The sequence below is a fragment of the Dermacentor andersoni genome, chromosome 8, assembly GCF_023375885.2.
Source record: "Dermacentor andersoni chromosome 8, qqDerAnde1_hic_scaffold, whole genome shotgun sequence".
Lineage (NCBI taxonomy): Eukaryota > Metazoa > Arthropoda > Arachnida > Ixodida > Ixodidae > Dermacentor > Dermacentor andersoni.
In genome coordinates this window covers 149,219,513-149,236,405 of record NC_092821.1, presented here as the reverse complement: position 1 = coordinate 149,236,405, position 16,893 = coordinate 149,219,513, and positions in this window count along the sequence as shown.

Genomic DNA, 16,893 nt, shown 5'->3' with positions numbered 1-16,893 from the left:
TTTCTCGGGATTCGCGACCCACCCGTATACAAGACTGGCGGGGCCGAGAGGCACGCTTGTTTGCGTTCCCTTGTCGCCTTTCGAGCATATAGTGCTGCTACATTTTGTAGTCCGAGCGCTGTTGTAGTAATGGCCGGCGGCAGATGGCTAGCTGTTATCTGGGAGGCGCTCACACACCCTCGGCTACGACTCTGGCTATGATCGGGCTATATCCTGAGGGAGCTTCGAATTCCTCGTCTGCTTCGGCTGTTGTGTCGTCAGCAAGTTTCGTCTGTGTTTTAGTTTTTCTTTTGCACAGCTACATCGGGCAGGCCGTGAGCTCATGGGATCGTTAAATGTGTTAAGTACTCGACTCGGATGAGTGCTGTGTCTCATCGGTAGATGTCTCTGTTGAGGAAAATCGGAAGAATTATTTTGCGGAGATGGCGTTGCAATGGCAACTAAGGCGCTTCTGAATACGAAGAAACAACTGTCTTCAGAGGCTTCCTGGAAAACTGCCGTAGGGCTGCACGGGGGACGCTTTCTCACAATCGTTTCTTGTTTTCTTTCTGTCTGACAAACTGCGAAATACAGCGACTTCTTTACAAAAGTGACACTGACGCACAGCAGACGATCAACAACCGACTCAGCGTTCTCGTTTCAAGCGAAGAGCGCCTGTTAGATGCGTTGCTTTGTTTTCGATTTCTTTCTTCCCTTTTTTTACTTGATGCACAAATCGTACATTATCGGAAGAGACTGCTCTGGGCGTCTGTTCACAAAGTACGTTGAGGCACAATACTATAAATGAAGGCAGTACTATGCATTGATGCGGCGAGCGATTGTTCAGCCAACAGAAGTGGCTTCGCGAACAGACGGATATGCAAACAAACAAACAAAAATATCAAAGCCACTTTGTTTAAGTTATCTTGTAACTTCTCTTGTAACACATCGACCGCATTCTCATGGGGGCGAAATGCAGAAATGCTCGTGTACTTAGGTTTAGGTGGACGTTGAAGTACTCCAAATGGTCAAAATTAATCCGGTGCTAGGGTGTGCCTTGCAATCAGACCGTAATCCTGGCAAGCAATATTCCAGAATGTTTTTGTTTTAATGTAAATGCTGCTTTCAGGCTCTAATTTGGCTATATATAAAGGGGGAAAAAATACATTTTTCGCTTTCGCAACCTACCAGTAGGCAATACGAGCCAACTTGAAAAGCGATTATGTCCCTATGCTTTCTACGTGTTTCAGGAGGGTATGCTTTCTACGGGTTTGGAGGGTATGCCGGCAGTTTCTTCATCCCACCGGCTCCAGCGAAGCCAAGCACGTTGGCCCTCCGTTGTCGCCTAAATCTTTAACTCTGATCCCACTTGGCACTCTTACTTTTGGCGCGTACCGAGTACTAGCGTGCTTCTCGTGCGTCGAGCTTAGCGATGGTGGGTTGAGGGGGAGAGGTTGTCAAATGAGAGCGCAGCGCCGAGCCGAATTTATGGGAATGGGAGGACCGCTGCGTGTAAGGGAAAGAAGGCAGGCAGGAAGGAATGTTTATGCTGGTCGTTACGGGAACGACATCGAGACTCTCGCGAGAGTTCCGGGGACGAGAGTGCCCAGGGCACCCGCGAGAGCTAATAAAGCTTTCTACGCTCAGCGAGACATCTGCGCTCCTTGCCTTCGGCGCGTTGGTTGGAGGCCATTTCGCTCCGCGTACCATCAGCACCCCCCCCCCCTTCCGCCACCCTCTCCCCAAAACAAGCATATTCTGTAGTTCCACGGAACTGACAGACCAGACCGACGTCTCTGTTCAAGGAGTCGCGAGTACGCGCCGTCTGCTAGCTTTCTTTCGCCCAAGGCATATCGTTCGTCCGTCGTCTGTTCCGGCTGCCTTGTCAGGTTCTCAGTCTTGTTGTTCCTCGTCTGTTTGCCTACAGTCGTCTGCATTCCTTTGCCTTCCGGTGCTTTTCATTCGTATAGCATTCTCCACCGTGCACAAGTGAAGTTACGCATAGCACAGTGTTTCTTACCAAAGATTACTAGAATCAGCTCTTGGTTTAACGTTTAGGGTGGCTTCAATGTAATTGTGGAGACTTAACGATCATTCGAGTGACGTGCAGAAGGGTTTGCCTAAACTTCGGTCTTCTGGCTTCAAGCGGCTTTGTGGCGTTGCAAATTGACGATACGCAACAAACTATTGCGCTATAAATGGAACGATGAGCAAACAACATGCACGTTTGTAAAAAGGTCTGACCTTGTTTCTCGGAAAACTATGGATGCTTGCAAATTAAGAAAATATAAAGCATAATAATTAAAGTCACAAGAACGTCTGAAGCGCGAAGGCCAGACAAATGCATATGTACAACACACCATTCTAATGCTATAGCTGAACATTCGGGACGCTGCAGTTCCCTCCAATAAATTTCTTGAGAAACAGATGTAAACGTGATAGTCTCGTTTCTGCAAATTTATACTTTACAGCAGTTTTTATAAAAAAATTAAAGCCTAAAAGACAGACGGACGGACGGCTATACGTAAACCACGAGTACTGGAGCCTGATTTGAACTTCTCTGTCAGACAGACAGGCTCAAGCCAGGCCCAAGTAATAGTGATTAACGTATATTCGGCCATAATCGATCATGTAATGAAATCAAACAGCAGCTTCGATTCAAAACAGAAGTACTGGATACGTGTTCGAAATTTCGTACGTTCACACACCTGAAAAGTTGAACACTGAGAACGTGCTCTTCGCAGTAATTGAGCAGCGGTAATCAAAGAGTAACTGTTGTCTGCCAACTTTATTTTGCTTTCTCTCTCTCACACATACACGCCAGCACCCATGCGCCTTTGTCTACACAGCGTCGTCTGCTATAGGCAACCCTCTTGACGAACCAGACAACACGTTTAGTGGTCTGCTATGGGCTGTGTGCAGGTTTTATTTTCGGATTTTGTCTTCACGTGCGTGCCCTCTCCGTTTGCATCGCGTCTTATATTCAGGTCATCTCGACTCATTTATAGAAGACAACTGCGTATGCATGATGTGAAAGATGCGACACGCGCATTAGTGCAGCACGCACGACAAGGGGACACGCGTGTTACAACCTTTAAAAGACGCCACATGCCAAGTCTGCAAACACGGTGATTATTTCAACCTCGCGTATATTAGTTCCTCCGTGCACGCAATCCAACCCCAGCAGGCAGTCGCGTAAATATTACGCAGGCGCCGTAAGAGAGACAGAGCGTAACTCCTTCTGTCTCACACTAGGAGAGTAAATTGTCGGGTTGTTTCCACTCTCGCGTTGTCCCTATTCCTGCAGATGTGGAGCCAAGCGAACAAAAGAACAGACGATGCTATCATATCGCGTTCTTTATTAGACGGCTCAGTTATTTCCTTTTGTCGTCTGCTACGCTGCCCCGTATATGGCAAGGAGTATCAATTTATGCTCGCCAGAAGATAATAGCCGAAAGAAACATGATATAATTTGTTATTATCCTTTCTGTCTGAGGTAAGTAAGATTCCGCGTTGCCTCACTTAATTATTGACGTGTTTTGAATGGAAATAGCCGGTATAGGAGCCACACAAAGCCGCGACAGAAGACAGCGCTCTCCTTGTTTAGTGCATGCAATGGTAAGTTCCTTATCTTTCTGTCGTCTGGAACTGGCTTGCGTTCCTTGAAAAACGGTAGACTGTAAGACCTGGTAAAATATGGTATCAAGCAGGTGTACCAGGCCTAATGCCTCTTCTGTCTTCTTTCACAGGACAGGTGATTGCGCCTTGAAACAAAACTGAGTAACAAAAGAGCTAGACAATGCAGTTTCTAGCATAACGAGCACGCAGGGATACGCAAGTGGGCGTTATTACGACTGGCTCCGTGACAGCAGACGAAAAGTGCCCAACCGTTGGCAATAACAGACGAACTTATGCAATGGGTGGCTGCATGCGCTGGAACATTCCAGCCACCGAACGATACGAACAAAACCCAACCGTCCATTCTTCCTTCTTTTTTTTTTTTTCTTGCACAAATGCGGCTTTCTATTGTCCTGATGTGAGTGTGCTATCGCAATATGTGTTATCGTAGCAGTTATCGGGGAAGCCAGTTCTTGGTACATAGTTACACTCAGAAGTGTAAATACCAACATTGCTCTGAGTGGATCACACACAACACACACAAGGGCATTTCCCCCCTCTCTCCCTCTCTCTCTCCTTTGTCTTTTAATAAGTGGAAGCTTTTCCTCAGAAACTCCTGCATAAACACATTGGAAAGGATTGCACGGATTTCGTTCAGGTTTTTTGCGCTTAAAAGGAAACGTCAAAATGAGCCGACTGTAGCGAGCAGGTTTTCTATTTCGGATATCAATATTCTTAGTATAAATTCTTGAAAATCGCCGTTTTTTTTTATAAAGCAACAATTTAGTTTACAACTCTGAAATTCAGCAGTAAAAGAACGGTTTCGTAATTCTGTAAACTGTACCTATATATGTAATATATGACGTGGTTATTCCGTAGAAAACGCCGCGGACAACAACAACAACAAAAAAAAAAAAAGAATAACTGCACCGGTGAAATGTGTGGCGTAAGATTTCCTTGAACGCAAACTTGCGTATAGCTTCCTAAGTACAGCGCGGCACAGCAACATGTCGGATAATAAGAAAATATTGTCGGACAGACAGAGGAAACGAAGAACAGGAGAGGAACTTTAGCGAGGTGTATACCTAACCGTCTCGAATCAAACCTACGGAATCGAGCGTTAAAAGAGTGCTCAAGAAATGCTCACAAACAGCTTTAGCTTTGCATGGTACGTGGTATATGGTACCGATATACTTTCCCGTGCGGCGTGCTGAGCGCATGCGCGTCTCATACCATTCGGTATACCGCGGATGTAGCGGCGACTACCACCGGTTTCTGTAAATGCGCGACGAGGTCACCTGTGTAAATACGAATTCTTCCTTTCTTTGTTATACATCGAATGTTTCATAATTAGTTTTACTTATACCTTTGTTCATTCTTGCTTCTTGTTTTTCATTGTTACAGTAAGAAATAATTGGTAAAATAAGGCTTCGCTCAGTCGCATCTCACGCTGAGGACAAAGCGTCAGCTATGTTTCGTCGGTATTATGATGATGATCTGTTTGTCTTGACGCAGTTACGCCTAAGAAGAAACGCAACTGAACCGGTAAAGTGTTACGTGTGCGTACCACATGGCGTTACGTCGTGAACGTTGCTGATACGCTGGCAATATACGGAACGTTCTAAAAGCTTAATGTATAGCTTCACCATTAGTATATCTATACGCTCACTGAGCATGGTACGCGATAATGACATGCTAAAGATGTTGGTCTCTTGGCATGTCTATATACCGCGGCTCCAGAGGGAAACGGCGCATGCGTAGTGGGCCTAATATATCACGCTACCGCATCACACAAGGCTGAAACGCTCCATAATATCCTTGCATTGCCGTAACCATAGGGTGCCTACAGTTAGCGATGCGAAATGCTGCGACAACGCCCGGGTACCGTCAATTGAGTGCACGTTGAAGAACACCAAGTGCTCAAAATTAATCCGGAGTTCCCCACTACGGCGTACCGCATAATCGCATCGTGGTTTTTTGCCACGTAAAACCCCAAAATTACATTTCTTTTATGCACAGTGGCTTCCTTCTGAAAGAATCCACAGTTCTTATACGCCGCGTCCGCTTTGCAAACTTAGCTCTGGTATTGTCCCGGCATCTCGACGACCCACGTGACCTGTTTTGCGTGCGCCTGTTAGCGGCGTCTGCGCGAGTTGGTTCGCATTCTCGAACGGCTTCCTTGATCACTAGCCTCGTGCTTTGTACAGTTGAGTTATAGCGTTCGGAGCGCGCGGGATGGCCTGTTGTGCTCGTGGACCACAAAGTCTGGTTCGATAGGTACGAAGGGTCGCGCTATATCCCGCATGGCAGATGTTCCGACGCTCCGGCTTTGCGTGGCCAACAGCAATGTCCATACGCCAGGCGCGCACGCTGGTATACACACCTCTCCTCCGCCATCTCTTAAGCAGAGGTGCGCAAAGATCCTTCGCACGTCAGGAGAGCTTCTTTATGAAGGCCCTAGATCTCCGTAGAGGCCATATTAGCCCTGGGAAAGCGAGGAAGAATCGGTTAAGGAAAAAAAAAAAGGAGAGAAAAAGAAAAAAGAACTATGGGAAAAGAGGCAAAGGTATAATTCTTGGCAACAATGCTGGAGCTTCGACGAAAAAACGCGCCGCGGCGAACGGCCATAACTCCGTCATGGCGGAAGGGGCGAGCTGCAGTTATGGCCGATCCGTCTGGACGCATATATAACCCAGTCTCATTAAAAGTGTGCAGCGTCGTGAACCAGTGTGGCCTCTCCGCGACTGAAGCAGACGACACTGCAGACTGCCGTATAGTGTAGTTACCATGAGCTAAAAATGAAGTGCATGGTCGCTTATAAAGCTGCGAAAAGCGTCACTCAATCGTAATGAGCTGTTTCTTACCTCTTCGTCGTCTGCTTGTGGTATGCGACAAAAGCATACGACGTTGCCAACATGCACAGTGAGGGTAAGATAGCATCGAAGGAAAGCTGTCATGGGATATTATATCACTACGCTCTATGAGTCCTTCATTGAACAAGAGTGACAGCATTTGCTGAATATATATATTTATTTATTTTTCTTAATTTCCTGTACATTATCATTTCCTGACTTTCGTACCCTGTTGGATGTAGGGTTCCCCAGTTTACTTGAAATATCCTCGTTTCCGCTTTCCTTGAACTTCGTATTGTTCTTGTCACAGGTGCACATATGTCCAGTTCTAATATGCACATCTAAAGCCCATCACCGTTATCTCTGGAACATCGACTGCCACTAGCACGTTGCACTTACTCTGTGTAACGATACCAATATGTCGCGCAAACATCTGCGCGAAATTCGTACGCCGTTTCACTCTCTGTCGCGCATAAGCTGAAGCCGTTCGCGCAGGTAGCTTCGAGTGTGCTGCACGCATTTCACGATGTACGGGGCGTACGACAAGCAGAAGTGAAAGTGAGGGAAGGTCGACGCTGACGTAATTTACGGCGTCGTTTCCGCAGTTATTTCTAGAGGGCGCAGGCTACCACCCCGCGCTGCTTCGCACCGGGCATGCTGTGTACGGTGGCATCGTGAGAACGTGGAGTACTCCCCACCACCGGTGCGAACGCTTGTATCCTCGCAAACGAGCAAGGAAAAAAAAAGCCGTTCGCTGAGGGCGGCCACATAACGAGCGCGTTGCGAGCTTTAACGTTTCACTGGAGCACACAGGCGATATTGGAGATAAGAAAACTCGAACGAAAGAAGCAAACGCGGACGCGGAGCGTTATTGCCTCGCAAGGGGGAAATCCTCGCCTGTAAATTTTACCGGGCCCGCGGCGAATTGTGTCCAGGTCGCCTTGAACCCCTCCCGGTTCTTCATATCCGCGTACTTCTGTTCGTCGTACCTCCTCGCCAACATACCTGTCTTGCTCTTCTTTGAAGATGTCACGATCGCAGCGTGAAAGAAACCATAAACAAACAAACGAAAAAACAAACAGAGATAGACCGTAAGGACAGAACTTATGTGCTCTCTTCTAGAACACTACTGCTCGTAAGCGAAAATGTTTCCGCGCGCATAAAGAAGAAAAAAAAATAGAAGGGTATGACTGGTGGGGGGAAAGAAATCGTCTGTCAAGTTGCGTGTTCGTCTGCAACGACTCTCGCCTTCTCTCATGTTCGGTAGCAGACTACCACGGTGCAGACGACATTCCGCGCGCTGAAAGAGTGAGATACTGTTATGGCGGCGTGCCGGAACATATATATTGTGTTTCCTTTCCGGAGATCGGCGATCGCGACTTTAATGGCGGTGCGCTAGAGCGGTCTTGCTGAGCCGTGGGGGACAGGCGCGGTGAAAAACGGGAGCGCAGCAGAAGTTACGGCTCTGTTTTTTCTGAGCAAGAGCATAGCTGCTGCCATGCGCAATCTCCCGAACTCTCACGTTCGCCGTTAAAGCACGTTCCTTGTAACGCTTGTTCCCGAAACAATTAGTCAGCAGCAGAAGTTCTGAGACCCTCTATTAGCCAGATTTTTTTTTTTCCTGCGCTCTATATCTTCTTCTGTACTTATACTCTTGGGCTTTTTCTTTTTTCACTTTTTTTTTGTCTGTCTTCGCTTTCTTTCCAGGGATCCGCACCGAATGTCGTCGGAAGACGACTTGGGCTACGCGTACATAACACGCTTGTTCAAAAGATTTAGTGCCAAGATTCTAAGCGAGTCCGCTGTCTTTGGAGCTTATTCGTGTTAAAGAGCAGACGATTTTCAAGAATCCGAACAGACGATTTTGCAGAAGCGCATGAATAAGTTGAGTGCGAATAAGCAGACGGTGTGTTTTGCGAGTAAGCATACTTTGAAGCTGTCAGCGTAGAACAATGATTCCGATGACAGCGCCCTCTACCGGGAAAATTACACTAAGAAAAAAAAAACATGAGTTGCACCTTCTACACGAGTAATCGGTCATAAACTACGTCTGCCGGCGTCGAAAACACATTCCACCTTTCGGAGAAACGCAATGGCGCCGACGAACACGTGAAAGCAAGTGTTTCTTTGTGGGAGTAATTTAGTAGAGCAAAGCTCCCTGAAAGGGAGATGTGAAAAAGTCGGCCGTGTTGTGCTGTCAGCCACCGAAGCGAGAGATTTCCTAAATAATATTCGAGTAAACTAGCGTTGCAAATGGAGCGTATCGTCACGATATATAATATACCGAGAAGGCGACGATCACGAGTCTGTTCACATTTGTATATTCGTTTGACTTTTTTTTTTTTTTAACTTTTCTGCCGTCACTTTGACGTTAGAGTGGTTTGCGTTTTAGTTGAGCTGAATTTGCCTTAACTGGTGCTTCCTCGAAGGTTCAAAAGCTTTTCTTTTTTCCTTATCTTTTTTTTTTCTCGCGTAATCATCTTCCTCCATAATTAAAAGCGAGCGAAACAAGATATGTATACTCACGGAATTGATAAGACAGCCTTTGCGTGCTGCTGTCACATCCTACGATGATAGTAGGACAATAAATAGCGTATGAAACGCTGATATAGTTTCGGGCGAATTGATAGTTACGATATCCAAATACTCTTTTAATGTAGTCCTTGAGCTTCGCTTCCACATTACCGTACGTGTCCTAAGCAAACAAATTACGACGTATTTGGTGGACTCGATAGACTACTCATACAGAGCTCTATGCATACAGTCACAAGATGTCTCGCAAGAGATTGCGCGTCGCATAGTTTCTCGCATCTATTACGAAGTTACGTCGTGCCTCCTGACGATATCATTCAAAAAGTAAATTAGCAATCTTTAATGAAAGGACTCGCCGCATCGTTCCCACCATCGGCTGTCGCGCCAAAGTGTGTTCGGCGAAAAGAAATCAATTCTTAGCGGCTTCAGTATCGGTTTCTTTTTCTCAGATATTATAAGAAGAACGCAACCGTTCATTTCCTGTTATTCGGAACGGGAAAAAGGAATTACGCGGATAATGGCAAATGGCCTTTTAGTACGGTCCTCCACTAGGCAGTGGAGAACGGGAGGGTACGTCGGTGACATGTTGGGATGTCAAAATCCGTTACCTCACGGCGAGGTGTTGCAAGAACTCCAAGGTGGTGTCGCCGCCCCCCCCCCCCCTCCCTACCTCCCACCCCAATCTTTCGTTCTTTTGCGTCTTTTCAGACTCACCAAGTCTCTTATCGCGGTATGAATGGCCTCATTTTCACTGTTGCAGACGCGTAAACCGTTAATACAGCCCAACTTGATTTTCCTCCCCATAGTGTACCGTCAGCAGAAATTCAAGCGCAAACCATTCCGAAACTGCTGCGTTGAATTTGTTTCCAGCTTCACCTATATGTAACTGGAGCTTATTTCGGACTCGGAAACGTACAGTCAACAGCAAAAGTTTACCGGATGCGGTTTCCCCTTCAAATGTGAATTCCTGCACTGCTAAGGCATGACACTTCATATTTAATGAATTACTGTGTAGGTGGCGAAGGCTACTACAGGCTGGAATATTTAATTCGAGGCTGTGTGCCCACGCTTCGCGAGAATTCAGCTTCTTGGCAGATCCTGCGTCCCGTAAGCTTTCGCGGCTGACTGTACGTCTGGAACTGCTGCGTGCTTAGAGGCCGGCTACAGAGCGATTACACGTCGAACTTCAATCTCATTACGCGTGACAGGCCTCCCTGATCAGTTTTCCTGTTTGCACGTCAATTAGCGTTGGTGGTACATCCGCTTCGCCGCCGGTTTAAAGCGGCAAAAGCAACGCCACCGCAACAACGGAGGTATCAGTGAACAACATCGTTGCAGACGACGCTTTCGAGAATCAAAGGAAGGTCGTCTGTCTTCATCGTCTGCCTGCCCCACCACGTCGTCGTCTGTTCACGTGCACTTCTGTTCCTCGGCGTGGTGTCCAAATGTGGTTAGGGTAATAATATACTAGAAGTAACAAAATACCACGGCGCAACCCGACTTCCAAAAACGACGTTACGAAACTGGCTCGGAGGCAGGCGCTCCCGACGAGCCTATAGAGTGGGCGAGTAATGTGAGCAATAGGTAGTTAAAGCGAAAACCGCGCCGGTTAACGCTGTGCCGCCGCAGGATGCGGCGCGCTGCGATTGCGTCATGTCGTTTGGAACGCGAACCCGGCGTACAGCTTCGTTTTAACCGCGCAGCCTTTCTGAGAAGAATGTGTGAACGCACTCAAGCCCATAAACAATGCAAGGTCTGGCTTATACGGCTAGGCGTACGACGCTTGCAAAAGATGAATTTACGCGGTTCATGTATTTTCTTCGCAATTTTTGTTAGACGCTTTGCTTTCTTGACCCTGTGATGGCCCCAAGTCAGTTACTTCCACAGCAAGGAACGTGTTACAAGTCCGTTACAAGTTTCGATTTCCCTCTATCTAGTCAAGCAACCTTGTACGCCCAGAATTTCGTGTTCTCTTCTCTCCCCTGTCTCTCTTTTTCGTGGTCTGTCCCACCGGTGTTGTATCATTGTGGCAGCACCGCGTTCTTACCTTGGTTTACGCACATTAAATCCCGAAGGATTTTATAGTGTTCTCGCTCTCTGTCATCTGCCCGAGGAGTAGCAGCTACATCAACGGGCGCCATGGAATCGGAACAAGGAATATTAGCCTTCGTTCACCTTTATTTCTGTCCATATAGAATACAGTTGTACAAAATGCGCTGAAATGGTTTGTGAGTTAAGTTCTATAGTAAGCACTGTAAATAATGATTTAGTAATTAGTAATTTCATCAGCCCACCTGGTCTTCTGCCGTTCTCGACTGTGCTTCCATCTTCTTCGCACCCATTATGTAATCCTACTGGTCCTTATCTAATCTGCGCTTGACATGGCCTGCCCAGCTCCATTTTCTTTCTCTTAATGTCAATTAGAATATCGGTTATCCCCGTTTGCTCTCTGATCCACACCGCTCTCTTCCTTTCTTTTATCGTTACGCCTATCATTCTTCGTTCCATCGCTCTTTGCGCGGTCCTTAACTTGTTCTCGAGCTTCTTTGTCAATGTCCAAGTTTCTGCCCCGTATGTTAGCACCGGTAGAATGCATTGATTGTACACGTGTCTATTTGAATGATAGTGGTAAGCTTCCAGGCAGGATCCGACAATGTCTACCGTATGCACTCCAACCCATTTTTATTCTTCTATAAATTTTCTTTTCATAATCGGCGCCCCCTGCAAGTAATTGACCTAGATAAACGTACTCCTTCACAGAATCTAGAGGCTGACTGGCGATCTTGAACTCTTGTTCACTTGCCAGGCTATTGATCATTATCTTTGTCTGCTGCATATTAATCTTCAACCTTGCGGTTACACTCTCTCTGTTAAGGTCCTCAATCATGGGCTGTAACTTGTCCCCAGTGTTCCTGAACAGGACAATGAAGGTTGCTGAGATATTCATAGTTGATCCTCACTATACACTGTAAAATAATTTACACCCCTAAGGGTTTTTTTGAGTGTCTATAACTAACCCCCTAGCACCCTAGAAAAAGCTGGGTTTTATAGGCAATTACACCCTTATGGTGGTTATTCTATGTTCCAATAACACCCTATCCCTTGAGGGTGTTTTGAACATATTACCCTTCGACCCATGGGGTGTAATGAGCAATATAATAGCCCTTGCTATAAGGGTGTTGAAGTACGGCATGTTGAAGCGGGTACACATGCACTTCATTGTTTGTTTCGTAAGTCTACAGTCAGGCTAGCACACAGAAATGTTATGTACGGTGTGCATACAATAGCTAATGTGTTTCCAAATGCATGGCATAGCAACTTTGAAGAAAACACATAATCACGTGTGAGTGTTCTGCGTGAAATAATCCATTTACCACAGATACAGGAAGAGTGACTGCATGGAGGGTCATTTATTCTAGCCACCTGTACAATATTTAGAGCTTGCACTACGCCTTGTATGTGGTGACAAGTCTTGTGGTCGTTCTACACTGAAGAACAGTCTTATTCAAACCAATGTTCCAGGGCACAGGCGAGGCTGGTGATGCCTTTGTGTAGCTCCATTCCAATGTCCTAAGGCGAGCCATCATAGATGAAGCCATTCCTTCATTGATCGCTGTAGCCATCTGCTTGTTTTCTACCTGCAAAATGATTTGTTGCAATTTAATGTCAGGAAAAGTACACGAAACATGACAAGCAGCGCTTCCCTGCATCATTCACTTAAATATTTCAAGATCACATGAAGACAAGGATAATGAAAACAAGCACAGATGGTGCTTACTTCCAAGAAATCGTTATTTCGAAAGAATAAGGCATTTATTCTGCCACATCATGAATGTAGGAGAGAGAGGCTACACAATTATATGAGGGCAATTCAGAAATTACTGCCTCCAAGCCCACTACTTCGCCAATATTACTGCAAACATTTTGAACTCTTTATCATTGATGCGCTTATGTTTATGCTATCGAATGTCGCCTCACCATCCTATCTCTTCTCGTTCCAGAGTAATCGAGCAATTCATGGCATCCAGTGGTGAAGTCCAGTTGAAACAGCAGGCTGTAATTGAATTTATGGCTGCGGAAGGTTGTGCGCATATCAACATTCATCGCCATCTGACTGCAGTTTACGGGGATGCCTGTGTTGACGTCAGCACTGTGCAGAGGTGGGCAAGGACTGTGAAAGACCAAAATCCTGCCACATCAAATCTCCAGGATCAGCACCGAAATAGACGGCCCACAATGGCTTCTGATGAGGGTCATGAACATCAGGCAGATAAGTTGACTCAGGGCAATCGCAGGATCAAGCAACACCAGATTGCAACAACACTCGCCATTTCCACTGGCTCAGTGAACCACATCATTAAAGACCTGCATTACAAGAAGACTTGCGTTTGTTGGGTGCCACGGCAACTGAAGACTGACATGAAAAAGTTCAAGAATAGCCAGCAAGTTAAAATCTTCTTGTAACCCAGGAGTTTCTTAATTATCTGGTTCACTGAACCAATGGAAATGGTGAGTATTTTTGCAATCTGGTGTTGCTTGATCCTGCGATTGACCCCATTCAACTCGTCTGCCTGATGTTGATGATCTTCATCAGAAGCCGTTGCAGGCCGTCCAGTTCGGTGCTGATCCTGGACGTTTGATGCGGCTGGATTTTGATGTTTCACAGTCCTTGCCCACCTCCGCACAATGCTGACTTCAACACAGGCATCCCCGTAAACTGCTTTCAGATGGCAATGAACGTTGAAGGGCGTAGAACCTTCCGCAGTGAGAAATTCAATTACAGCCCGCTGTTTCAAGTGGACATCATCACTGGATGCCATGCATTGATCGATTACTTTGGAACGCGAAGAGATAGGAAGATGGGGCAAGTGACATTCTATAGCATAAACATCAGTGAATTAATGATAAAGAGCCAAAATGTTTGCAGTACTACTGGCAAAGTAGTGTGTTTGGAGACATTATTTCCTTAACCGCCCTCATATTACAGCAATAACGCTGGGCAGTTTGTTTTTGTGTGTGACATCTGACCCAAAACTACAATTTGGAATGTGCACAAATAAAGATGCTCGTGTTGAGTCCAATAAATTGCTTACAAATATATCAATCCTTTCTTATGCAATAAGTTTACAATGAGAAGCCACATCATCTCACTGCAACTTTTCCCTACAAGCAAGTTATATTGAAAATAAGGTGCAGCCATATGCTTCGCTATGCATTGCAGGGTAACCATCAAGAGGTACTTTGACATTAATGCCTTGTTCCCAAAACCAATAGTGTAAATGCCAACCATTATTTCACAGGAGGTGGTGGCCACAAGGCAAAAACAAATTCGCAGGGTTTACGTGCCTAAACAATGACCTTACGTTCATCGGTTAGTATAACACATGGCATTGTTGTTTTGCCTGCCTCCTGAGGAATATACATTATTTATGGGAGTAGAAATCAGCATTTTCACAGAAGCTTGCTCCTTTAACAAGAGACACAAACGATGCTGTTCTTCAGATTTCCCAGGCAAACAATGCAAGCATCACTATACTCACTATCACAAACAATGCAAGCATCACTATACTAAGCATCACTAAGCTGACCTTTATTTTTTTTCTTAATCTATGACCTACACAGTGGCTGGTAACAACCCCTCTCTCAGAACTATTTGGCATCTCTACTAGAAGCCCTACCTACACTTTTTAACATCATCTTAGACATCTCCACTAAGCAAGCACATAATCCTGCTGGTATTTTTATTACAGAGGTTTTCACTAAAGATCTTCCAAGCAAGAACTTTTTAGCATCTGATCATTTAGATGCTTTGAACTGGAACAACACAGTGAATGCATCATGCTTAACAGAAGTTTAGCTATTTTAATCAAAGCACAGTTAAAGCCTTTCATGTATGAAGTTTGTCATCTGCTTTCACTTGATCTTGCTGGTTATATGATAGTGAGTTACACTAAGATGAAACATTCTAATGGCCAACATCTTTCATCTGTGAAGCGCAGAAAACTTTAGTGCACTTGTCAGTGTTGTTACGGCATTCTTAAATGTGATGATTAGGCTGCTGGCTGTTTAGCACTGTAGTGGCATTGTACAGGGTGATCATTTTCAAGTTTTATGGAATTTTTAAAAATTTCCTGTGGCAGATGGCATAATTCTTGTCCTTGAGCTAGATTATTTGAAGAGGTGGACATCACTAGCATAAGAAATCGAAACACATGTCCGACTAATTAAAAAAAATTCACTATTCACTTTGTCACTAATTATTTTACTGCACATATTGCAATTTACGAATTGTAGCCAGTGAGCTTGGAAGACGTGTGCACTTGAACTTCCAGGATGACACCAGTTTAGGAATAATTCCCTGATAAAGAACACTACACAAGGGTGTTCCAGTTACTTTTGTGCATCAGTGCATAAAAGCACATTTTGTTAAAAAAGTAAGTGGAACAACAGTGCATTTTTACGGCAAGTTTGATGGTACATATCTCCAAACTGGCGTCATTCTGGAAATCAATTCCAGAGTGGATGCATCTTGTAATCTCACTGGCTATGATTCGTAAATTACAATATGTGCTTCATATATGTGGTGGCACTGGCAAACACTCCTAGAGTTCTACTAGGAAACAAATACCGAAGAAAGTGGATGGGGAAAAGGCACCTGTTGTAGTTCAATTGGTAAAGCATCGCACGCGTAATGCGAAGACGTGGGTTCGTTCCCCACCTGTGGCAAGTTGTTTTTTCATCCACTTTCATTTTCAGTAATTTATAATTTCTTTGTTTCATTTACTAATCACAAGTAATTTACCCTAAGTTGTCCTTGGTGTTAGTGTTTGCTGGCTTCTTAGGATAAGATTAATAAACATCGGCCCCTCGGTTAAGCCACTTTCTTTTTGTTTATATGTGCCATGAAGTAATTAATTGAAAAGCTAATTAATCGATTTTCGTTAATTAGTTGAACATGTGTTTCGATTTCTCGTGCAAGATATGTCTGCCTGTTTGAATATTCCTGCTCAAGGACTAGAATTATGCTATATGCAACAGGTTATACTTAAAAATTCCAAAAAACTTAAAATCATCACCCTGTATAAAGACACTGTGAATTTTAAAACAAGCTTCAGTGAACCTTACTGAATTAGCAAATGGCCAGTGTAACTAGCATGATTATCCTGGAAATTTTTTGTAGCTTATAAGCATAGAGCATTTCACTTACACATTTAGGAATGCAAAATTTTCTTGAAATCAGCCCTTTCTTTTTAACAGCTAGCATCCCTGCCAGTTTGGTTAGACATAATGTTGCATGACTTCAATAGTACTGCAAAATCAGATTTTCTTTCTGCTCCCAGTGTCTAGTGATATATCTTTACCAGTGCCCTTAGCAGCTGAGATAACTAATGTTCCTGCAGGTAAATATCAGAAAACATTGCGAAAACTGCCAAGTAAATGCAATCGTGCGTCTTGTTTACAATACAGCATGTGCTCTACCTCCTGCCAGGTTTGTTCTCCATATCAGGCCAGCATGCAACTTGTACAAGAGGCACCTTTCGCATGCATGAAGATATTTTATGAGGTTATGGTGGTGTCAAAATATGACATCAACCATAATGCCTTAAACTATTATATGAAACACTTGTAGAAAGATAGAAAAGGCACCAATCTTGAATTTATCACGTTCGGTTTACAGTACCATAGTAGAAATGGCTCAACTAGTACAGGTACGCAAACGGGCTAGTTGGTATTGGTCGATGACGTTCGACAATGTGAACTCGACAAAGGATGGAGAATGAGGTGATAGCATTTGTCTCCATTTCTCGCCACTTTCGACGTCCTTTGTACAAGTCCGCACTGTTGAACATCATGGGTCAACTAGTACAGCCTGAAAAAAATGTAATGATAGGAAACTTGGCTCTCAACCTCG